Source organism: Ptychodera flava, chromosome 15 (genome assembly GCF_041260155.1).
Source record: "Ptychodera flava strain L36383 chromosome 15, AS_Pfla_20210202, whole genome shotgun sequence".
Lineage (NCBI taxonomy): Eukaryota > Metazoa > Hemichordata > Enteropneusta > Ptychoderidae > Ptychodera > Ptychodera flava.
The window spans coordinates 38184226-38211589 of record NC_091942.1 but is presented as its reverse complement, the minus strand read 5'-3'; the positions used below and the strand labels follow the sequence as shown (position 1 = coordinate 38211589).

The 27364-nt window shown below is 36.8% G+C and overlaps 2 long non-coding RNA genes across 2 annotated transcripts; both read left to right on the top strand.

Moving 5' to 3' along the window:
* Positions 1-1343: 1343 nt before the first annotated feature.
* On the top strand, positions 1344-9540 carry LOC139152120 (uncharacterized). Its single transcript, XR_011556561.1, has 3 exons — positions 1344-1561; positions 2837-3700; positions 9404-9540. It is a non-coding gene; the product is annotated as an uncharacterized lncRNA (long non-coding RNA).
* Positions 9541-15162: 5622 nt separating this feature from the next.
* Positions 15163-26069, top strand: LOC139152119 (uncharacterized). Its single transcript, XR_011556560.1, has 2 exons — positions 15163-15363; positions 24206-26069. It is a non-coding gene; the product is annotated as an uncharacterized lncRNA (long non-coding RNA).
* The last annotated feature ends 1295 nt before the right edge of the window (positions 26070-27364 follow it).

Sequence of the window (27364 nt, the reverse complement as noted above, 5' to 3'; positions counted from 1 at the left end):
TATCTTATCTTCATGAAACAGCCTCTTTAAGATCTTTACACTCAATATATTGACGTATCAGTGTTGTGAGAAAGAATCATACTTTATTGCTATATTAAACTTCAAGACTTGTGTCACTGTATTCCGTTTAAGAGAAGCTAAATTCAAATCAAGTTTAAGAGTAATTCAACCCATGACATTTTGAGTCTGGAGTATGACTAAGTATATTGAGGAATTACAGTCACGTGGTCAGTGCTGCTCAATATTTTGTGCGTTGAAATTGAAGGACGGGCCATTAATACTACGCAATAGATTTTGATAATATAGAGTTGATGAGTACTGTTGCTGTCTAAAACTAGACATTTTTATTTCATTCAGATAGCCCGAATCTGAAAAGGGCTAAGGAATTACATGACTGTCATCTCGTGTAACTAACGGACCCACTGTTTGTTTATTGAATGCTGTCAATGCCAATGCTGACATGAGTGTAGATGATATTTGACATTAACACGGAAATTTAAGGAGACAAGAGAGCAATTTCTGGAGTTTGTTGTCGAATCTTTGGAATTTTGTAAATTTGTGAGAAAGAATTTTTTAAATTTTCTGTCACACTCTCTGGACACACATAAAAATGCAATATTAATATTGTAATTATTATTAAGAATAAGATCGTTGCCATTTCACTGTTGGTCAATATTTTTCTAGGCGTTCAGTCTACACTAGCCAAAGACCTACCTATTATCACGTGGTGCACTTTAAAGGGATACAGTCGTCAGAACTGCGCTCAAAGGTCGTATGACATCCATATTACCAATGTAAACACTGTATCAAAGATACGATGGTGATTGATGAAAGGTAAAATATGTCTGTCATAATCTACATCGTATAATATAAATGTTGCAGCTATGATGATGAGGTGCATCCAGATATCGTGCACGAAATACGTTGTTTGCAAACAAGTAACTCGCACAGGCGCAGTTCCGATGTATAATTCACTTCATGACGAAATGTCAAAACAGACTTGCCTGCAGGCACTGCGTCACTTCCGCTTTGAAGAGCATGGTGTACATACTAGGTTTTTATCGAAAAAATGTAACTTGATATTCGGCTAATACTTAATGATTTTGCTTCTGCCGTATCGATGTATGTAATTTTTGAAAAAAGTTCACCCATTTCGTGTCATTTTAAATATTATTTCAACTAAGATACACGTAAAAAGACGTGTATAAACTCTGAGTGGCGAACCACATCTAAATTTACATCTTTGCGATATGAACTAGGGAATATTCCTTAAGATAAGGGGTATTTTCAGTGAAAAGCTTCGTGCAAATCTATACATGACTAAAAGGTCCAATCGAGGTCACTCCAAGGATGTCAAATGTGTTCAAATAGAATCCAGCGATCGAGGTCTATTTGCTCACGATAAGTTGAATTCAAATTGAATGATCTGCCGCAATCACAGCACAGCCTTCCAGTCTATTATCGCAAACATCACGGTCAGCACATGAAATACCGCCAAGCCGATGAACTCAAATTGAAGCTGTTGTCAAGGCAACGGATGTCTTCAACGCTAATGTCGAAGGTGAGTGCATCTAAATAATAATTCCCTGCATCAATTTATCATTTATCACAGAATATGGCTTTGGACGTCAAACTGTCTCATACTGTCTCATTTCATCAAGAAGGATTTTAATACGAGATCGCCACTGTGTAGATTTCCATGGCTTCTTAGCAGACAAGCGAATAAAATCAAATCATTGATAAAGATTTCATTTCATAATTTATCATGACTTTATGTTCTTTATTTAGAATTTTCAGTATGGTTCCTTACTGCAATCTCTAAAATGATATACTCATGGTGATGTTACATTATAGTTTAAAGACTCTACACTGTCCATGATGTCCCTGCCATTAGGCTCATCTCTGTATTGAGATCGCTTCTTCAAATAAATTGTGTCGTATCGTGTTGTATTTCCTCTTCGTCTTCATCGTCTGGTCCTCTTTCTATCTCGTCCTATGTATGTATGTATGTATGTATGTATGTATGTATGTATGTATGTATGTATGTATGTATGTATGTATGTATGTATGTATGTATGTATGTATGTATGTATGTATGTATGTATGTATGTATGTATGTATGTATGTATGTATGTATGTCTTCTCTGCCTGTCCTCAGTACGCACCTGTATATATATATAATGCTTTTTATCCTGCACTGAAAACAAATATATATTTTAACATGTTCGTCAGCAGTGTGTGCAACTGATCTCTTCTTAAATTATTCAACGTTTGTTAAGAAAAGTAGTTCTATCAACGTGATTTCATCATTACGCGGAAAGCCCCAGCTCGAGTATAAATACATTATGCAATGTGGAAATGCAATGCCAATTGCGTTAACACTGTGAAAGCGTCGATCCATTACAGCAAGATATTTTGCGAATAAACAATGACTAATGTGCTATCCAGCAAAAACTGTTTGATCGATACAAATCACAGCTCTAATTTTATCAATAACTCGTTTAGGTATTCTAATAAGAATTGATTTGTGTTCGTTATTATGATTGTAGTGACAATGTTTAAAAAGGGAACAAATATGCCCTGAAGTGTTGCAAATGGGTTTCTGTAATATTGAAAGAGGCAAAAGACTGTAATGTCTAAAGGGGCGAAAGAGAACACGATTTGGGTTTATGGTCGATGTAATCATAAATACTTGGTGAATGTACTATTTTTCATAATCATTAAAATTATTGCGTAGTTGATTTTATTTCATACTGTCATTATCTGTCATAGTGACTCTGTGTTTTCCTTTCAGTAATCGATCCATCCTGTTCCTCTATTGATTTTTCTCTGTTAGATCCGGATCAAATGCAGAATTCATTTCCAGAATTTACAAATATTGTCCAGAGGAATGGCAATGATAGCGGGACATTTTACACCAGCTATATTGTAAGTATTCTAGGAATTACATAGAGATTGGTTCCACAGGATTTGCCATTTTTCAAATCATCATACAGAGAAGCGGTCACTAGAGCGACACAAATGTTTCATCCATCATCATACCAGTGGGCTTGCAACCTTGTCAAGAAGTAATGTATAAACATTCATAAATGAAACCAAATACAAAACTTCATGGTCCTCAATGAAGAGAAAAATACGATGTTGTCAAAACGAATGAATATACAGTGTATGACGAATACATAGGAATGGTCAAAATCACTACAAGTTGTGCGTGTTCGTTTGTCGCTTTAGTGAGCTGGGCTGTGTTGTTCAGCTCAATTATTCTCTGGATAGTCGAGAGTAAACAAGGACACAATGAAACAACCATCTTCAGCCAGGTTCTCTTCGCCCTATCTCTTATCACCATGGTTACCCAGACAGTGTATGTTTTCGGTCCTGGAGTCTGCAAATCCAACAATCACGCCACCAACGGCAATGTTGATGATGTCCTGTTGGCGAATCACTCAAGGCAACGTAACTATTCATGGTGGGAAAGCGGTGACGTAAGCCCACCTAGGGTATTCGACCCTCAAGACGAACCGAGGTCAAGCCAGGTGACGTTCGATATTCCTTCTCTCACTTTTAATGCGACTGTAATGGAGCCTAGAATTGATGTTTATGTGGACAGGCCATTGCGCCACACAGACCAATCAAGGTATTCGATTGATAACTCGACGGCATTGGCAAGATTGGAATCTTCATCTCAGACTTCACGACAAAGGTACGTTTCCTCAGATACGTCATGACGAATAGCCAGGCAAGATTGATTTCGATTGTCATAGCAAATGCAAATGTGATGTCAAAATATTAGCCTGCACACGTACCAAAGATAAAGCCCCATTCTTTCATTTATAAGAGTTTACATCACAGTATCTAATTGCTATCAGGTACAACAGTAAATATAGAGTTTTACATATTTGAAGGTGGTGTTCTCGGTGACGAATATAAATATTTGCTTTCTAAAAGTTAGTGCCTAAATTCGTGCATGGTGTTTTATTGAGCGCACGGTTTCCATTACCAGCTACACCAGCTTATGATTTCGAATTTACCTAGACTTCAAAGTTTTGGAGATCTGCTGGGAAATAAACCTCAATGGTCAAAGTCAAAAAAAGTGAATACAAAGCTATTCTGCCAACACCAGGAATATTGATAAAGTGGATTATCAAAGCGATATCTAGAGTCATAATAGCCGTGTTTCTTGTTTCTCAAAGTATCGTACAACTTAAATATGATAACCCCTTCTTCACCATTTGAACACAGGGACTCATAAGTGGTTATTGAAGTCAATATTACAGAGTTTTTCTTTCTTTTTAAATGTTACAAATAAACCACTGCAGCTGATCATGAAGAGCACAACATTTGTGTAGCTGTCTTTTGTGTAGCTTGCATTGGCATGTATAGTGCATCCTCGTATGTTTCCCCCAGCAGCTGCAGGTAAAGACATAGACAACAATGTTTTATGCAATGTTTAGGGGAGAACCATTTGATTTCTGGGGGGGGTATGGAGGAAGAGGGTATGGGAGCAAATTTTTTTTCCTGTCAGAGTGACAGCAATTTTTTTTCTACTGTCAGACCTGCATCAATTTTTTTTTTCCAAATGGAGTAGCAGTGCAAATTTTTTTTTATTGGTCATCAAGTTTGTAATGTGTTGTATATAGGGAGCCGTCATTATTGACGGCCTGAAACTCCGAAATTTCGAGTGACCCTCCCCCTTCACCAACCATGATGAATTTGAGTAACCTCCCTCTCTAACTCTGAAATTTTGACCATTCCCCACTTAGAAAAGTTAAATACCAATACAGATTGTAATTACAATACAGCAACAGTAAAGACCTTTCAAATCTTGATGTACCCTGCTAGACAATCATCAGCTATCTCATGATGGTTCAAAAAGGTGAACACATCAAAATGAAATTCAAAGTCACAATAAAATAAAAATATAAAAGATCACGAAGTATCTAACATATAGTATATTGTTTAATTTGGATGGATATTATGACAGGGTTTTCACTAGGATATCTGACGGGCAGAATTTGAAAGTACAGGGGGAGAACATGAGAGAGGCTTTGGGGGAAGTGTCACAGGGGCTTTCCCCTATCTTACATGGAATTTTTTAAGATATATGTGTGCAATGGTGCAGTCCGGTGCAATCTGAGAGTTTTTTAATTTGTTTACTAAGTGAAACTATTAGAATCCCATAGGGGGAGAGCACGAGAGGGGGTTCCCCCTCTCGTATCGGAAATTTTGAGAAATTGATGTGTTTAATGGTGCAATCTGAGAGGAGTTTCAGTTTATTTTGCACTCGGTAAAACTGTTTGAAAATGACATTGAACACTGATATTTTTTACATTTTTTGCATGATCAGTTTTTGAGTCACAATATTCAACAACCAAACAATGACAATACAATTTGTGAAAAACAGTTCTGTTTGCCAGAGACTGAAGACAAATGAATATACAGGAACGGAAAATCTGTGACCTTCTTGTGTCATTTCTCCAGCTGCCAGCTTCTAATGAAAAGCCTGAATATGGTATGTTTGCGATCCAGTGTTTGTGGTCAGAAAAACAAGGCTCACACATTGTATTTCATCATATTTTGTTTTTCCTCAATTTTTCATTGTCAAGGTACATCTTTCTAACAAATTCATATTGAGAAAATAATATTGGTTTTAACACTAGTTTATTGACTCCTGTCTTGTGTTTTAAAATTTTCACAATTTACAGAAGTCAAATAGTCCCCTTTAGATAGTGCCTATGCCATTGAGATATTGCAACAGAAATCCTGAAAATGATTTCTTGGGTCAGAAAATGGAAGGAAAACATTGAGTGTACTGAGGTGTAAAGTAGACCCATGTAGTGCATGCTTATATCATAAGTGCTGGGAAAAGAAACATAAGAATTGCTTGTGGTAAATCATTTGCGCCGCCTATGGCGGCGCACCGGCAAAGAATACAGAGAATAAGGTTTCCAAATTTTGCTTATTTCTGGTGCATTGTGACAATTTTTTTTCTCTTCTGTCTGTTATGACAATTTTTTTTTTCTCAGGCCATGACAGGATCAATTTTTTTTTCTTCTCTCTCACCTGGTGACAAATTTTTTTTTCTCAAAATCCTCCATACCCCCCAGAAATCAAATGGTTCTCCCCTAAAGCTGAAGAGCACAACATTGTGTAGCTGTCTTTTGTGTAGCTTGTATTGGCATGTATAGTGCGCCCTCAATGGGGAATGTGATCATATGTAAATACGACCTTTAGTTCCGTGACCTCCAGCCAATTCCTCTGGCCATGCCTTCTGGCCACGTGTACAGACATTAGTACAGTAAGCATAGCGAGGGCAGGGCAGGAAGTAGGCATGGCTAGAGCTGGGCCTAGAGGTCACGGAACTAAAGGTCACATATTATCACAACCCCATTGAGGGCGCACTATACATGCCAATACAAGCTACACAAAAGACAGCTACACAAATGTTGTGCTCTTCAGCTGCAGTGGTTTATTTGTAACATTTAAAAAGAAAGAAAAACTCTGTAAGATTGACTTCAATAACCACTTATGAGCCTCTGTGATTTGAATAAACTGAGTCATCGCTATAGCGCCCCTCCATGGTGACCTATCCCCGTTACAAACATAAGGCATATAAGTATATTTTGACTGCTGTTTTCAAATACCATCTTCATGGCTGCAACATTACAGCTACACATCGCAATTTAAACAAATAAATACTTTTTTCTGCAGAGTTCTTTGGTATAAAGGAAGGATCAGTTTATGATTATTTCTGTGTTTTTTCATGGGCTTTACACACGATATCAAAATTTCTGGAAGCAAACTGTCCTTTGCTGGTCCTACTTTTGGATGCCATGACGAATCGATAAACATTTTTCACTGTATACAATGGTATATATATATATAATATATATATATATATATATATATATATATATATATATATATATATATATATATGAATTTTTTATAAAGTAATCCAAATGTTTGTGCTATTTGGGCGCGTAGAACATTCTCAATTATCGCTATAAAGATATTTGCTTTATTACAAATATTTGCGGTAACGTATCAGTGATATCCCATAATTCGTGAATCACAACTTCAAAAAGGTCAAATTACCTCAGTAACGAGTTGTAACGAACATCCTCATTCAATTGTTCAACTTTTTTGCTTTGCTTTTCAAGATGATCGCCAGTAATTTATCATCAATCATTTCAAACCTTGTGAGTAAAACGCATTGCATAGGAAATGTAATGATATTCTTGACAAATGCATTCTAGTCAGGTCAATAATTCTTTCATCGACAACATTACATATGTATTACAGGCTTGCGATTTTTCCTAAAAACCCAAACAAGTGGGCCTAGTAACGGGGCAGAAGCTGCAACTACTAATAGTTTTTTTTGCAATATTTCTATGCAATATATCAACTACAGTTTCTTGCTATCTCCCTACAGCATGCTCAAACACACAATCTTCAGTTTGTCAACAAAGCCTGTATATATAATATGTATTAGGTGATAATTTAATTGGAGTCCAGACTAACAGTCAGTTGTCAGTGATACAAATGCGTGTACGCATACACAGCTGTGATAGCAAGTTCAATACTGGACAGTTCAACATGCTGTAGGGAATAGACAAAAACCCAGTTGTATAAACTGAAAAAAATATTGCCAAAATTATCAGAGTTAAGGTTCCAAGACAAGAAATTGACCTTTTTAATCTAACAATTCTCTGGTGGTTAATAAGATCAGAACCCCCTGTAAATTATACATTTTCTGAAAGCCCAGATATAGGGGAACATTTTGGTAACCACAGTGTCACCATTGTTTACTTAACTATCACGTGACAGGTAATTTGCATAACCTTTCAAAAATCGGTTTTCCCTGTTTTATCTCAATACTTCAAAATATCTGACCCAAACTTGCTGGAATGCAAGCTGTCACAATGCTTTCAAAGTGTGTCTCAGATTTGTTTATATTGCTTGAGCACAATTTTAAAGAAATTAACGAGGGTTAAATTCAACGCTCTGGAAGTTTTTCTGGCACAAAAAATGTTTAAGAAAGTTTAAAAAAATTCTGAGACACATTTTGGAAAATCCTTACAACAGCTTGCATTGACACAAATTTCAGCCACATATCTCAAAGCATTGAAACAAAACATAGGGAAAACCGATTTTTGAAAGGTTATGCAAATTACCTGTCGCGTGATAGTTATGTAAACAATGGTGACACTATTGTAACAAAAATGTTTCCCTATATCTAGGCTTTCCGAAAATGTATAATTTACAGGGGTTCTGAGCTTATTAACCACTAGAGAATCGTTAGCTTAGAAAGGTCAATTTCTTGTCTTGGAACCTTAACACAGCTACTCCCTAGGGGCAGTGCAGCCCTGCTACTGCAGTTTCACTGTCACTGCATACATACCGGAGCAGTGACAGAGATAGCTCTAATCCTGATGTACATGGTAGTTGAAGAAAGAGTTTGGGTCAAATGACGCTCATGACAGTGAAACATACTTGTATACAAGATCAGGCCAGAGAGTAACACACGAAAGACAAGGAGACTTGAAAAATTATCGGGAATTTTTTAATTCTGATATATAACTATAATCAAATATTAAAGAAAAAAGTAGGGTCAACGTGCTTGATTTTCTAAATTTTCACCTTTTTGTCATAAAATAATACAAATGTAAAACTCTGTATAGTAAAGATTAAATGAAAAAATATGTAACTAAATTTGCCATTATCATACCCAAAATTTCAGAGATTAAAACATTTATCTGATGGAATGTTTTAACCTTCCAGTATTGTCAATTTGAGTAGCATCTAATTCATATATGTCTTGTACTTTTGAAACAAATTTTTGGTAGGTCACTGTGCTTTGCCTACTCTCTCATGATCGTCATTTTGTGTGCTCTTCAGCAGGAGCAATTGACCTGGCCAGAGTTGGTTTAACTCAAGTTGACTTAGACCGATAAATCCAAAAAGTTCACCGATGCGTTTAAAAATGATTCAATTTAAGAACTTGCCTTAGGAATATAACTTTACAAACTGCTAATAACAGGTAGTATTGAACACCTGCGAGCGGAACCGCGCAATACATGTTTTTTTTTCTCTGCGCGTACGTCCTGTACAAATATGCGGGCTTGTGATAGTTTTTTTTTTTGGGGGGGGGGGACTTGAAAATTTTGATCATATAGAGGGGAGCATTTGAAAATGTTTTAGGGTATTGAGGGCGGGGGGGATCTGAAAAAAAATTAGATTTCAATCGCGATTCCTCCAGCCCCCTTATCATTATTTGTGAACGCAGCCTAACCATAGTCGATGATGATTCTAATTCAGCAGTGTCTATATTGTCCATCAATAAACAAGTTTCTCCGTAATTAGTTACTCACCGCTAGACGTCGTTTTCTTCCTTTTTGTAAAGGGACTCTCAATCTGGAAATATTGATTGTGAAGGACTCACAACGGCCAGACATGGATATACAATGGAATTTGAACAAGAACCTCAAGATAACGAAGTACCGCCTTCATATGACTGCGCCATCGACATGTCGCCACCAGCGGCCACAAGTGAACATTCAATAAATAGTAGATCTCCCGAAGATTTGCCATCGTACGAAGAGTCACGAGATGGCACGAGTATGATTGAGAGTTAGGCTGCGTTCACAAAAACGGTTAGGGGGGCTGGAGGAATTCAAGGGGGGGGGATTCAAAATTTTGGGGGTAGTAGAGGGGGACTTGAAAATTTTGCTCTACCTGTAGGGGACTTGAAAATTTTTGGTTCCCTTTTGTGTTTTACATTTTCCAATTCCAAGTTTTTGTAGGTATTTAATGAAAAACGAATACCATTTTTATGTCATCAAATGTTGTAATGTTAGTAATAATTTAACAAAATCTATAACCATTTTGTCACATTTCATGACTTTTATCTTGAAAAAATCTAAATGTGTGATTTGTCGTAAGGTTGAGCCTAGTAACAGGGCAGAAGCTGCAACTATTAATGATTTCTGCAATATTTCTATGCATATAAAAACTACAGTTTCTTGCTATCTCCCTACAGCATGCTCAAACACACAATATTTAGATTGTCGACAAAGCCTGTGTATATAAATATAAATATGTATTTGGTGATAATTTAATTGAAGTCCTGACTGACAGTCAGTTGTCAGTGATACAAATGCATGGTGCATATACACAGGCTGTAATAGCAAGCTGAATACTAGACAATTCAACATGCTGTAGGGAGTAGACCAAGAACGCAATTGTAAAACTGAACAAAAATATTGCCAAAATTATCAAAGTTAATACAGCTACTGCCTATGGGTAGTGTCACTATCATTAATAGTCTGCTACTGTAGTGTCACTGTCACTGTACCTGAACAGTGACAGAGATAGCTCTGACTCTGATGTACATGGTAGTTGAAGAATTTAGAGTTTGGGTCAAATGACGCTCATGACAGTGAAACATACTTGTAAACAAGATCAGGCCAGAGAGCAACAAATGGAAGAACACAGAAATTTTTTAATTCTGGCATATGAGAATAATCAAATAGTAAAGAAAAAAGATGGAGTCACCATGCTTGATTTTCTAAATTTTCACATTCTTGTTAAAATGGTACAGAAGTAAACCTTTGAACAATAAAGACTAAAAGAAAAAATATGAGACCAAATGGAATTATTTATTTTTTAACCAAATTTGCAATTATTACACCCATAATTTCAGAGATTAAAACATTTATTTGATGGAATATTTTAACCTTCCAATATTGTCAATTTTGAGTAGCATCTAATTCATATATGTCTTGTAAGTTTTGAAACAAATTTTTGGTAGGTAACTGTGCTCAGTTTTTACAATATGGCAATTTGCTAGAATTCACAATTTGCCTACTCTCTCATAATTGTCATTTTGTGTGCTCTTCAGCGGGAGCAACTTACCTTGCCAGAGTTGGATTAACTCAAGTTGGCTTTTAGACCGATAAATCTAAAAAATTCACCGATGCTTTTAAAGAACTTGCCTTTGGAATATGACTATACAAAGTGCTAATACAGGTAGTGTTGAACACCTGTGAGCAGAACGGCGCAATACATGTTTATTTTTTCTGCGCTCACATCCTTTACAAATATGCGGGCCTGTGATAGTTGGGGGGGACTTGACAAATTTTGACCATATAGAGGGGGGCATTTGAAAATTTTTTAGGGTACTTAGGGGGGGATCTGAAAAAAATAAGATTTCAATCGAGATTCCTCCAGCGCCCCCCCCCATCGTTATTTGTGAACGCAGCCTTAACCGCCAAAACCACTCCAGCCAGGAAGGTCACCGTTACAAAGCTGGTGCCTTTATGAAGACATTTCAAATACAGACTCACCATTCACCTAAATTTTGCAAGGGAACCAAGGAAATTTCGTAGTGATAAGCTATGACTCTTTCTGACAATTTCCCGGAAATTAAATGATAGACTCTTTTCCATGTATGACAAAAATACACGTAGTTGACCCGTTGTACATGTCTGTCATTCTTGTACAGTTAAGGCAACTATTCCTCTTAAAGGATGAAAGTCGTGATACGACGTGTCGTGAATGAATAAGACGAATCAACCAGGATTTCCTATGAATGAGGGCGTTGGTGAATTCCAGCTGTGCATCCCAAGTCAATCCATTACATCGCATTTTACAAACGATATTTTTGATACGCGGGGAGTAATCACACAATCCTTGATAAAGGACACATACTGGGACCTACATCCTGCATTTCTGTCCTATTCCCAAAAGAAATCATTCAAAGACGTTTCTACGCACTCGTTTCAAGATCATACGTATTATTTTTTGGTTAAATTATTAAAATCTTGTAAAACACTAAATAACAGAATGAGTTGGGTGTCGTAGGAATATTACTGTCATGGCGACATTGATAGCCATTTGACGCCGGTTAGACAAACGTCAATCGAAGGCAAGCTTCAAGTGTAACATGTAAGTCTATTGAGGTTCATTTGAGGTAGAACCATGTGCGTATGCAAGGTCATACCCCAGCACACAATTTATAGCTCTCATGAGGATATTTTGGCATTTCTTTCGACCTATTTGCATATATTTTTAACAACCTTGCAAAGAATTTTTCCTATTTCATATGTCAAGGCTGGCGACTAAAAGCGCGATACCTTGTATATATTTGTGTATAATCTTTGAAAAGGGGGAAAGTCTGATGGGTGCATGTGTCAGAACGTGAATTTTTAATTTTGTAAGTGATCTAATTTATCCTTTTTGTTTCGCGATTTATAAAATGGGTGTGTGAGTGACGGTGCTGGCTCATATTTTTTGACCCGGTTTATGTTTAAGTGTGACAGTGTGTGTTAATCCCCACCTCTCCCCAATGCGCAAATAGTCTCTAAACGGAAATGTATCAATGCAAGAGAGATAAAGTGAAGTACTGATTTGAATTTCCACAAATAATAAATCAAGACGCAATCGCAATCAATTTTTTTCCTCAGCTTCGAACTTTTACAAAGTTGACAAATTTCATGACATTAAAAAGATCTCCCTGTAGGAGGTTTCAGAACGGATTTTACATTTATTGTCAGTGGAATTCATAAAACAGGAACAAGCAAACCTTACATGGATTTATATCCATTCCTGACTGTATTGACAAACACGTCACGAATAAAGTATGTAATATTAATGAAAACATAAATAATTCACCTAGGCAGCGACACATCTACCTTTAAGATTAAAATTTAATATTGACCTTCTTTTGGGAAATTTCTACGCCTGAAATATCATAATCTTAATGTCCTAGTAAAATTTAAATGAAAGACCAGATTTGAAAAACCGGTAAAATATTTACGTCTCAAAATCGAACAATAACTCGCGTTCGTATTAAATGCCAACTTTATCTTTGGCATCATGACTTATTTTTAGAATTGTGTCTGGGAATTGATTATAAGAAATGGACAATATGAAGGCAAATGACTTTTAATCTTGTCGGATGAATCACGTGACAGTGTAGCGTTTTCATTATAAATTGATTCATATCGCAACTCAACAAAGTAATTAATTTTGATAATGCGTAATGAGGTAATCACAACAAATTAGACTTAACATTAATAAAATGTTAAAAATGACATAGTATCGCTGGACTCAGCTATATAACTTCAGAACTAAGTTTTAACGTTTGTTCGTACGGTCTGACTTTTTTAAGTGGCCCCTCTTGGTTGAACTTTCGCTTTGCCCTGAATACCGGGAAACAATGTGCACCTGCTTTTTATCTGAATAGTGTGAAGTATGACGAATGTCCGGATATCGTCACCTTTAGAGCTGGATAACAGTCAGGTCACATGGCCTTCGTCACGGGTTTGACAAGCTGCCCCTTGCGGGCAGCCATAATGCCTTTCAGCGATTATGCGATCAAAACGTCTGTATTGTAATACCGATATATTCAGAAACCATAAATAATTACTGACATGTAGAAATGAATTTCCGAAATATGAATTATTCCATATATTACATAGGCTTTGACAGTTTGAATTCTATGTATTCGTCTGCCTGGAACAAAATTAAATTTTATGTCATTCCTTAGTTATGAATTTTGAGTTACTTTATTGTCCAGTGAATATTCATTCATATGCTTTGGATATAATCACTGTGACTTCATATGCCACCGATTTCTCTAAATGATGTCAGAATTTTGACGAATGACATATTTCTTTGCAAAAAATAGCATTTCATAGATGTCAGATGGCATATTGAATACTATCAGCAATCATGGTGACATTCGTAGATTAATACGATTCAATACAAGTGAAAAAATGTGACAGCTTGATCTCAGATACAATAGTAATCCCTAAATATGTAAATATTTCATACAATGTGTATTCTTGTGGTTGCCATGTTACGTGCTGCATCTATTGATCTGTTGAATTGTTTTGTAGTACAATTCAGTTCACAAGTTGTATCGCGTTTGTAGCCGCAGATTACGATCGTTGTTATCAATGTTTCAGTCGTTTTGCAAACAGAGTTTGAACACTTTCAATCTCTTCTGATCACCCGGTTTCGTCTAAAAACCGTCGACATTACGTGCTACAACCAGTATGCACTTTAGAAAAACACGTGCCAAGCAAAGATAATGACGGGAGAGAGAGAGAGAGAGAGAGAGAGAGAGAGAGAGAGAGAGAGAGAGAGAGAGAGAGAGAGAGAGAGATGGTGAGGTTTGACAGAAACCCTTCCCTTTCAGAAGTTTCAAGAGTACGTTACATTTGCAGGACAGATAATGCGAACACATATTAAACAAATACGAGGTCATCACTTCAGGGTGATACAGACAGTATGATTTCTCTGGTAAAATTCTCACTTAGTTATTAAGTCAACAACTTCGATGCCTACTGGTTCGTGTTTGAACCTCACAATACAAATAATCACGAAAAGTGACTATTTTCACTAAACTGTTGAGGTACGGTGTTCTTGCTTAACTTTCCAACGCGAAGTGTGTTTACATTCCTGGACACATTAAATAATTTTACTGGTTGAAAACAAATAACAAAATGATCGGTTGAGACATACAGATATCATTGAGACAAGGCACCAGTTTTATTTAACAGGGGTTAAATCTCGACGTTAAGCAGAAATGAGTAGGCAGACCAAGACTCTTGGAAAAGCTAATTTCATAATAAATCATGTTACACGTGTCTTGTATTAACTCTATGTAATCACATCTTCCCGGGTCTTTCAGCTACAATATTCATGAAGTGGGATTTTAAAAAGAAGCTTACAACCAAATGTGACTGATAACAAAAACCTGGTCAACGTCTGCTGACTTCGATTTGGTTGCACTTCGCTAAGACGGTGTGCTATCGGATAACCTAATTAAGCCATAAATGCAGTTTCATGCTGTAATTTGACTGTGAAAAAATGTATCACGCTGAAAGGTCGCCGTAAGAAGGTAACTGTTTCTCATTCCAAACGATCCTTTCTAGAGATTAAACACCGATGTCATGTAGGCTACAATAATTTTTGAAATATCAGTTACTGCTAGGTGATGTTATCCAATATGACCAGCTCAAATGTTTGAACAGAACTTCCTGAGTTTTGTTACCTAAAAAGACCTTCAAAGTTAACTATCATACGTAGTTTCGCCCACAACTACTAATGAAATGATAGTGTTTGCTGCTAAGTTTCCTCCTGCCATATCACGACAAGACTCTCGAGAGTTCGTCCTACAGTAGGAAGCAATTGCTCAATAAATTACAACCGATGAGAGCGACGATGTTACTAGGCGGTTTGGTGCGGTTATGTTTGGCAAGTTAAGGAGTCCAATAGGGAGTAGAATAGAATGAAGCTTCGTATTTCTCTCTCCTAACGATTTGGAGCCAGCACGAATTCATCTCATTGTCAGAGGTAAGCGTGTCCATTTCAGCGCATGTCGAACTCCTACAACACTATTGCATATAGCGAGAGTGTAGTCAGAGTAGCTGGGTGTTGAGGTCGTTGTGATGACGTGGGGACTTCGCAAACGCTTTGTCCGTGATTAGTTGCGGCATGCATGATTTCAAATCATCTGGTAACAGCCATGTCCTTACACATGCCACATGTATGTCCAACGAGACTTGAATTTCTCATGAACACAGTTCATCGTTTACCTAGAACGACGAGAGTCTTCAATACACGTTACACGGCTGTGTCTGGATGAGGCCAACAAAAGCCGACAAATCGTACTTTAACGATGGTATGCAGTTTGTCTTTTATTAGGATCCTAACATATGGATATGACATAAATTTGCCTTTCAGAGCACGTTTCTCCTTACGCATGACACGTTATCATTTTGGGCTGTACATTACTTGTACTGCCAGTTTCCCAATTACCATTTTAATTACCGTGTGCAGGTACGGATAAAATATACATGATTGTATTATTGACCACATGACTTCCTCATAAGCCTATTAACCGGCGCTTTGAATGAACTTACGTACGTACGTATGCATGCATGCATGTATGTATGTATGTATGTATGTATGTATGTATGTATGTATGTATGTATGTATGTATGTATGTATGTATGTATGTATGTATGTGTGTATGTATGTGTGTGTGTGTGTATGTATGTATGTATGTATGTATGTATGTATGTATGTATGTATTTATGTATGTATATGTATTTATGTATGTATGTATGTATGTATGTATGTATGTATGTATGTATGTATGTATGTATTTGCGTAAGCGACAGAGTGAGAGATTTTGTTTTCTATTTTTACAATCCTACGAGTTAAGCAGTGGTTCTCCGCATGATTCTTTGCCAATTGTGGTTCGTCAATGACATTAACGAGGACACAGGACTATATCTTCTGGGAACTTGGTGTCAGTCACGAACAATCCGAAGCCCTCTTACAATTGTCTGAATTGTATTACGCCATTTCAAAGAACTTTGAGTTCACGCGTGTATTTCGCTGTTCAGTGGGAGACCAAGCCTCAAATTTTAAACACTCATCAAGGTCACTAATTGCCCTGCGGTCAAGATTTGATAGTCTTCGTCATTTATCTTTCACAAAATGTCGTTTTGATAATGTCAAAGCTTTAACGTGTAACTTCCTCTGTAGAAAAACAAATTTTCCAAGCAATGTAATATAATCAGTATAGACTGATCTGCCGACACCAAACTGCGTAGCTACTATGAAGTACGTAGGCGGGTAAAGAACATTTTGAGTTTTGAGTTCACGCGTGTATCATATTGCACTAGTACTGTTCAGTGAGAGACCAATTAGTATTCATATTCCATTTTATCCAGTGATTTCAGTGTGTCAATTCGTTTCACTGCTGTAAAAGCATGTACATGTTGGACCGAGGTCGCCCCTTGACGTCCCACTCACCTTAATTTGTATTGAATGATGGGGGTTTGCTGGTTGATTAACAGGGAAAGAAAAGAATCTTTAAAAGCGAGTGGACAGACAAACAAAGTGAGCTTGCCACTGACAGCTAGAAATAAAGTATTTTGGAACATTGGAAAGGCAGAATGAAGAATACAAAGAGAGAAGGAACAATACAAAGAGCATGATGGAACGTTAAACAGAACACAGATAAACAAATGATTGAATATGGCGGATAAAACCGCAATACAAAGCGTAATATGCGTGAAGATAAATAGAAATGAAACAATGTAAAACAAATGTATGAAATCATATGTACGTATATTTATATGTTGTGCAATGTCTATACGGACCTTTTCATTTAAAGAACTATATATTGATGTCGGCTATACAAACTACTAGCGCGACATATCATTTCCCTTCCCTTTTTTATCTTTTACATCTGAGAACATGAATGTGCGAATCCATCTCTATTTTCCATTGCTATTGCACGCCATTACGCTACATAAATGTACTTACATGTATGTACAATGCATATATCTTTGTTCGTGTATGAACAATATAAATGTTTGTACGTACTGGCTATTACAGTGTATAAAGTGATTCAAATCATAAGAAATAATTAGATTTAAGGCATTCGGTTCCTGATTTCACGGGCATTGACTTGATATGCTGTTGCTATTATTATTACCTGGCAATAAAGATGTGTCGTGCCGAGTTGTATTGTGTGTCTGTGTACAGTACCCCTCTGTCTGTATTTTGTGTTCTTGTTTTGTGTTCCTTATTCAACTGCGTAGAAACCAATACAGTCTGAAATAATGAAATATTTGTTAATACAGAAACTAGAGCATTTTGATCAAGATCGCCAGGCGATACGCTTTGCCACAAATGTCACCAATGTCAACAATAAACTCGATTTCCTATCGAGGGAAATTACGTTCATGCATTAATGAGGGAAATTTGAACGTCTTTGAAGTGTAGATGAATATCTCTCACTCCATAATTTGATTGAATCAGGCCCTCTGCTGCAATTCAGGACAGAACAGTTCCTAAATTGTTCTTGTAAATACATGGCTCATAAAACGCCGATTCTATCATTCGATAAACCCTATGCCGTTCATCAATATGGCCAGACACCATATACGATAAAATAATATACCTTGTAAACTGAAAATGAAGTCTGACAAAACTTAAGTAGTTCCTATTGAATATTATCGGTTGCCAACCTTTACAAAGATGAATGAATGCATCCTACAGTGGGGTTTTTAGATGAGTCACTAATTGAATTGTGATCCCCAATGGCATGTGGAAAATTTCAACTTCGCCAGGTCGGACTAAGTCACCTCGCAAGGCAATTACTGTGTTAGCAAAGCCACACGTTGTAAAACGTGATTGAAAACGATCGGTCGACGGAGACGTAATGTAAACCGTTATTTGATCGACCAAGCCGCGTGGCCTGATGGAATTGTTTGGTGATTATGCGGTATCCAGCAAGGTAGCTATCTCACAGGGTGTACATTACAATAATTTGAAGTCATACAGCTTGAAGTCAGTCGTGGTATGACCGACCTTCAACTCTTAATGGCTAGAACATTGATAGGTTGTATTTAGCATGGTACACTGGCTGACTGGCATGTTTTTGTCTTGATACTGTCTGACAAGACGTTTTTTCCAAGGTTCCCACACAACTCGCCCATAACTTACCATCAAGGATTGTCAATGTCTTCAAACTTTATTTATCGGTAAATCTGTGATTGTTGGAGTAAAACCTTGTTTTCAAATGCGCGTTTCAACCCCATAAGCTTACATGTATGTGTGCATAAGTACATATGTATGTTAACGCATAGGTACAAGCATGAACACATACATACATACATACATACATACATACATACATACATACATACATACATACATACATACATACATACATACATACATACATACATACATACATACATACATACATACATACATACATACATACATACATACATACATACATACATACATACATACATACATACATACATACATACATACATAAAGACAGAGACAGAGAGACAGAGAGACAGACATCATACATGATTTAGTTGGATAATGATGAAAGTAACATAACTTGGGAAGTTAGTACGAACTGTCGTGAAATATCTGAAATAATAACTTGAAAACTTAGAACACGATTGGAACTAATTTGGGATAATTGGATGGTGAAGTAATGTCGATTTAATCTACAAATGTTATCTCATCTGCTTTTCTTTTTATATTACACAGTTGTTTTTATGAGTAATTTGCGATATTGCAACATTCAGCTATATGGCACCTAACACTTTTGAGAAATTTGCAAAATATGAAAATCCAATTATCCCAAATTAGTTCAAATCGTGTTTTAGGTACATTATTGATATTTAGGTTAATATTTTCTTATATTCACACTCTTATATTTTTTGTCTGAGACGAAAATACGTGAAATATAGGGTATTTTGATAACATTAGACGGCTAAGACATGGAAGGCTGTCAGGAGACTGGATACATTTTTATGGATTTTCGGAGTTCGTTAACATTCACGAACAGGATTTTTTATGAAGAGGAATATTATCAATGTATATACCCTATCAACGTATATACCCTATCAACGTATATACCCTATCAACGAATATACCCTATCAACGTATATACCCTATCAACGCATATACCCTATCAACGTATATACCCTATCAACGTATATACCCTATCAACGTATATACCCTATCAACGTATATACCCTATCAACGTATATACCCTATCAACGTATATACCCCACAGGTTATCGTAAAGTTGCTTGGATAGTCGTTCCGAGGCGGGCGACCGCAGGTCGCCGTTTACTTGGAAAAAATAGTAAACGGCGACCTGCGGCCGCCCGCCTCGGAACGACTATCCAAGCAACTTTACGATACCCTGTGATATACCCTATCAACGCATATACCCTATCAACGTATATACCCTATCAACGCATATACCCTATCAAATTATATACCCTATTAACACCTATTGCCTGGTCATGAGGGCTATAGCGCCCGTCTATTACCCCGACGGGCCGTGCGTTACCAGAAACAAATCGCTATTCCCCGAGGCCGTAGGCCGAGGGGTATAGCGATGTGTTTCTGGTAACACACGGCCACGAGGGGTAATAGACGGGCGCTATAGCCCGAATAAAGACCAGGCTATAGGTGTTTTATAACACAACACATGCTCATGTTGTATTGTTATATAGTTTTTTAATGTGTTTTGATATTTTGCACCGCAACAATCCATTGTGACAAGTATACTGGGCGATGTTTCCACAGCGGTTTCAGTTGTATGTGGTACCACTTTCTTTCAAAAAAATATTCTAAACATACCTAGCGACATCCCTTGTTGCACTTTAATCTTTTCCGTCGATGAGCTGTTCAAGTTCCTACGCTGTTGGAATGTTGGAAAATGTTGGAAAATCTGTTTTAGAGAATGTGTCGTCACCTATCCCGGACGCACATCACGTTCTGGTCACCCGCCATAGTTACAAAGCTGCAGACGACACTACAATCACGTGACCGGGCACTTTTCCAAATTTGGTCAGAACTATTTCCCTAGGGAAATAGCTTTTCAAAAAATACCCTCTGACGTCACTTTTGTCGATCCGATGGGGACTAGACGTATCTATTTTCCTGTCACGTGACGTATTCTGGCGAATCGCGACAAGAAATGAGCACGTGGCGTGTTATAACAACGTATACACCCTATCAACCTGAGATTCGCTCGTTGAGTTTTATGATTCGGAGTAGAGTTATAAAGTTCATGATATGGAACAGAGTTAAGTTTGTGATTCGGAGCAGAAAGCAAATTTCAGGGAAATACATACCAGTCCACTACAGTTAACCTTTCAAGCAAAGTAATGTCGTTGAGGCCCTAAATAGTTTTGTAAATCAACTGTAGGCAGTGAATCTTAAATTTCCTGCTAATTTTGAATCTAACAAACCTTAACTTATATACACTGCAAGATCCGAAGTGCAAACTTTTTATAGACTCCCCTCTCGATACGTATTGAAGTGTTGCGAGTGTAGCGAAGGCTGGGAAAAGAAGTCTAATTACAGTGATTACTAATATCAATGCGCAGCATTTTCTTGCAATAGATGTTAACTTATGCGAGACCTATCACCAATAAAGCTTGTCAGAAATGGTGTGACCCTAGAACTATACACGCGGTACTCGCCGTAGTGCATGGTGTGCTGGGAACCTATATAGCGATATAATGTACCAAGTGTTATGTTCTTAACGTCTTCCAAGTGATTCGTGTGAATCACTTCGTTTGCCCAGAATGACCATGGCTCGCTGCTCCTTAATGTTCTTTTTGAATTGCACAGTTCGGGCTGTTTTTGACAAGAATAGAATTGTAAATTGGGTCAGTTTCAGATGAAACACTAAAAGACATGAGATGTTCTGTCAAATTGGTGCCAACGAAACAGAACTACGCACCATGTACTAGAACTTATGATCTTTCTTGCTCATCAACGCTTTATCTCTTACACTACAGGTATTTGTTGTCACTTCACACCTTTCCTTAACACTTGTCGTGCATGTTTTGTATCCGTAACTTCATGGTTAGGCACCATTCAGGAAGACCTCTGGAGGGCAGGAGTATTGGTGAGCTGATTCTATGATGTCAGGGGTTGGACTTAGACTGCGGGGTGTTTTAGATTACTATCAAAGTGTACCGTCTTTATGGAACTTTGTTGGGACAAAACAAAGTTATGAATTTCAATGTCATGAAAAATTACAAGTTGTGTACTTGTTACAATGCACATGCCTAATTAGAATGTTATCCGGTTCATGAATGTTATCCACGTAAATCGTCGAAATGCAAAATATACACATCACATGTAATCCTACGTAGGACAATATTTAATCTCATCCTTGAGTAACGGGTTTAGATTTGTGACCTCGACTTCAGCAACTGGGTGGAAGGTTTAATGGATAGTCTCCTTACTTGAGGAGAAAGTGAAGTTAAGACATAATCTTAAGTTATTCATAAGTAAGCAAACTTTTAAATTATGAACACACTATTAAATAAAGATGAATAAATACGTGGGGCTTTTTTATTCAAATGATATACTTAAGAACGATACCTTTTTAAAAATATGAATAAAAATTTTATAGATATAAATGGTATGATTAAGGTCGGTACAAACTTACAGAATCTAGATTTCAAAAGAATGTGAATAAAAGAAAATCCCCAAACAGAAAAGAATTTGCAAAGCTTGCACACTACAACACTATATGTATTAATTTACCATATCCTAGTTTGCACACTATAACACTATATGTATTAATTTACCATATCCTGGCTTGCATACTATAACAAATATGTATTAATTTACCATACGCAATTTTCAACTTTATCTACCTCCAGTACGTATTTAAACTGTTTCACTCTATTTGTGATTTAACTTTGAATACGATTGGAACTAATTTGGGATAATTGGATGGTGAAGTAATGTCGATTTAATCTGCAAATGTTATCTCATCTGCTTTTCTTTTTATATTACTCACTCGTTTTTATGAGTAATTTGCGATATTGCAACATTCAGCTATATGGCACCTAACACTTTTGAGAAATTTGCAAAATATGAAAATCCAATTATCCCAAATTAGTTCCAATCGTGTTTTTGTTGTCCGGGCCAAGGACTAGATTAGTTCTTGATAAACTACCTTCTTGGTCCTCACCAGTTTTTGTGTATGTGATTTTATGACATTTCTTTTGTTGTAAAATTTAATTTTGAAGAAAGAAAATGCGATGCTTTACAATTATTTCGAAAATTCTTCTGTGCAATCGTAAACTGGGATATCTAGGTTTACTTCCTAAAGCATGATGAGTAATCCACTTTTAAACTTTAAGCTTGTCATGTAACCAACAAATGTACAGCCTGCATTGTCACTATAAAAAACCCCGAGTCAATAGTGAAGTTTGGATACAAATTCAATTTAGAATGAACTGACATGCAGACCGAAATTCAACTGTCAGCAATAATTATGAATATATACTAAGTTCAAAAACCAAATATTTTACATTTCAGCATACATCAAGGTAGTTTGCAACTCAAGAATCAAAGACACATGTTTTCTCATAGTTTGCTAAAGGCTACTTCTGGGCATTATTTCTCAAAATTGATAATAAAAATTTGTGTCACCATGCAAAATTCGACTTTATAGAGCCACATTGTCTCTAATTTAGAATTGTTGATGGCCAGCAATTCAGGGTAAACCCTTGGGGCAATTAAGGTACGGATTTCCATGGAAACAAGATGCTGAACTCAGCATTTTCTTCTTTGTTTTCAAATCTTCACGAACTTTATTGAATTGATGGAAAAGTTTTTGAAAAACTATAATTTTTTTCGAAAATTTGTCAAAGAGGTATGCACTATTTTAATTAGAAGGACTAGAATCTGTAGGTGATACACAGAACAGTGAAAAAAAACCTGAAAAGTTATCAAACTGTAATGGCTTATTTTATTATCTTGCCATGGCAATTGAACCGTTGATCTTTGGCTCTGAATCACCCTGCATTAAAATTCACACGTCACATATAACCAATCACCCAAATCTATGTATTCAGTGAATCAATAGTTGACCTCGTCAAAATATCTCGTGGTTGTTATTTCACTTTGATAATAACTTTGAAAAATTCAATATCAGGCCAAATTACAACGCTACAGAAGTACAAGTTAACATTTGATCAAGTTTGAACAGGTTTGAATGCTTCAGAGTGTATAGAAAGTGACATACAAGCCATTTTGATGTCGGCAGGGGAGCACGGCAAGTGCGGGGATTTGATGATTATTTTGAGCAGGAAAGGGGTATGTGAAATAGGATTTTGGGGTCTGAAAAAGAGGAAATATTTAATTTTATATCTTGATCAGTCCTGTATCCACATCGCTGACTCAGTTCACGAAAGCTTTTTTTTTCAATTTGCCTATTGAGGGCGTACCATCTGCCGTGAAGAGTCGGATGAAATCGATATTTTATGTTGTGAGTCCTTCAAGTCGTTGTAAGTTCACTCACGAACACTGTTGAGAAATACATAGAGTGGAAGTATTTGAATTCTGCATGTATTCTGTATGCAGATCCATTAAGACTACTGCTTTTCTTTAACAGTAAGTGACCAAAGCACGACTTCGTTCAAGGTCATGTGTACGAGTGTTGTTTCCAATGCAAATATTTGAAGGAAAATGTAGAATTACATTTCAAGTATATATGCATATATGATTTAGTAATTTAAGACGAATTTCTTTGATGAAGAACTTTCAAAAATCAGACAATATTGATGATAACGAGAGTGACCATTTTTCTCTCTCTTTGCAGGAACACCGCCTATCTCCACGACGCTCACCACTAATCATACCAGTTTTGAATGTAGTACAAAACATGTGACAAATGGACAGATAGAGGAACAAGATCACTCTACAGTCACTGAGCAGTGTCTTGTCGACAGAAGAGATCTAGTGATATTTCACTGGAAGTCAGTAAATTCAGAGCAACGTTTAAGACTTAAGTTGTTATGGGAGTACATTTAATACGACACGAGAGTGGTCTATCTCGACACATACTCGCTAAAAAAATGTAAGACGACGCCATGTCTTTGAAACACATGGGCTGAAGTGTTACTTATTTGACTTCATTTGTTTGCTATTCGTTTATGATCTGTATATGACCAACTGTAATAAATTCAAACCCATCTACTTTTATGAGCGTTACCTTGGAGATTCTACTAGTACTCGAGGACATTATATCAGAATTTTACACCCTTGGTGTTTGACACATGGAAAACATTGCCGACAGGTCAACGAGAAAGGAATTGAAATGCATTTATCACCACTGTGATGTCAAGGAAACGAAGGCAATGTCCGCATACTGATTGATGAGTCGAATAATTACATCATCTGAATGACCTTTTCGTCTCTCCAATGAAGGAAGAATTTTGACCTATTGACTAAAAACATGCCATCGATCGGGCTACTAGTGAGATGGGCGTGGTCTCTAACATCCCTATCGCTAATAGTTGCTGTGTCGCTGCTGGCTGTTGGCGCAAGCATCCGTCACAAAAAGACGATGAATATCGGTTACACCTGTCTCGGCGTCTTCGGTGTTTCTCTCATCGCCGCTGTCGTCACGAGTATTATCCAGAGCAAACACGAGAAGCAACAAAATCAACTCCAGAAGCAGTCTCACAGGCTTCAACATTCCTACGAAAGTGGAAATCGTCCGGATATCAGACGATGATGAGTGAGCATTGCCGGAAATTCATAATGAGCGCGGTGCCTCATTCGCAACTGCGCAAATCGCAAACCAGTGGAATTCTCGTCAAGGTTGGATTACAACTATTATAGAGAGGTCACAGGAATCTCGTAGAGGTCACAGGAATCTCTTAGAGGTCACAGGAATCTCTTAGAGGTCACAGGAATCTCCCACATTAGCATAACCTTAACTGATTCGATACAATGACGTTATTACGGCGCTTTATCGCTGGTTTCATCCAGATTTGCAAATTAAATTAGCAGCGTACAGGGATATAATATTATCATTTAGTGTCACATATTACACTTTAATACTTTCTCAAACTTTCGCAAAGCGTGTCATGAAAGTAAGAAAATAAGGAAGTCGGGAAGAAGTACAGATATACCTTACTAATTTTCTTCAGGACAAAATTAGTCGATGGAGAACGAACTGTAGACCGTACTAATATGAAAGGAGACTATTTTACTCGTCAATAAGAAGCTATATTACCCGGCCGTTATGAAACCACATAGCGTTATAAGGTTGCATTGCTATAACAAAGGATATTCAAATTTGGCCAGTACCGACTTATGATGTATATCGTAATCTTTTTGATACCAGTGCTATTTGTTAAATGCGTAATGTGGTAGAGCGTCGTATTAAAATAGAATATCTGGAACATGTAACTTTGGTTGACATTTCTATGGAATGAATTTTCTCACTGCCATTCCAGATTGTTGTCTAGATGGAATTTCATGACACTACATTGGCATTGCATCATACTGCATGACATTGCATATGGAAGTGTAGCCTAGCAGCAATTGCATTGTATGAAACGGACAGTGTCGTAGCCTAATAAAGTTAAGGAAGTTAACTGTTTTTTATCGCTATTGTTTACAAACAAGGATATTGTTTGACAAATGAAGGTTACATCAGTGTTTATCTGTGATAATGCCTTTATGCTGTCTTTATGTATCGAAATTTCACTAATTGACCCCTAATGACCCTTAGGCATCACTCAGGAGAAGGAAGTCAAAATTTCAGAGTCTCTTATAGGAGTTTACATAGTTTGCTGACAATAATGCCAACACTGTCAAACGTTTTGTAGAAATCGGCTCAGGGTTTACATAGAAAAACTTCACCATTAGTGTAAGGTCAAGTAAATATGTATTTAGTTCTCTGACACCCAGACTATCCACCATCCATCTCGGGCATCATGTTGTCTGTCTATGTATCCATCGTCACTCAAAGAGTGAAAGCAGGGACAAAGAATGATGTTGTCGTGTCAATCCAACATTTCTCAATCAATGCTTGAAATACAAAAGTCTCTATTAATACAGACTTTGCATATTGAAGATCATGATATCAGCAATCGTATTTGTATGGATTCAATGTTTGGCCGGTTGTCCGTTTAGATGGGTAATGAATGTCTGTACAAAGGATGTCATATTTTGAAACCTGCCTTGCTGTATTAATAAATGTACTTAATATAGGTTGCCGCTCGTCAAATGTGAGCCCAATGGAACATTGCGACTGTGACGTCATTTGACCTAATAATGTGAGATAACTAGAAATAGAAGTCTCGAAGTTACACTAAATGTGCAGCGACTGCCTTGACCCCATAATCTTCGTGTTATCAGGCAATCTATTTAGAGATTCAGTCAATTTCATTGATATTTGCTCCATCATACAACATATTGTATTTAGCGAAGGCTCAAGTTCTTCCTGGCATTCAATTTCATTGAATAGCCTTTATAATTATCCATCGATAAAATGTCTCAATATCCTCCTTCAATATATCATATGATGCTGCAATTGTATTCTACGACACCGAACTGATGCTACAAATCGCAATTTACAGTGTGAGAATTTTTTTCGGTGAAAGTTGTAGAAACCTTGCCAAAATTTGTCAGAAAGTTCTTATCTATTTCGTGAAAGATACTTCATTCAAACACAAAAATGAAACATCCTTACAGTCAACACATCTCTTGAGATCCAATAAAAATATCTACATTTTATTTTGTTTCCGAGCTCATCAGGCTGACTAGCAGAAGTTTACATTAAAATCTGTTATTTCTAGTCGTGTGAAATAAAATGCAGCGGTAAAGCAGTATTTCTCTAAATTTGATTTGCTTCTTGAAGGCATTTTCAGCACGAGCTTATGAAAAGTTTTACAGAGCATGTAAAATAAATAACAATATTCTGACAATTGTTCGGAGTATCTTATGTTAACTATGTATAAAATTC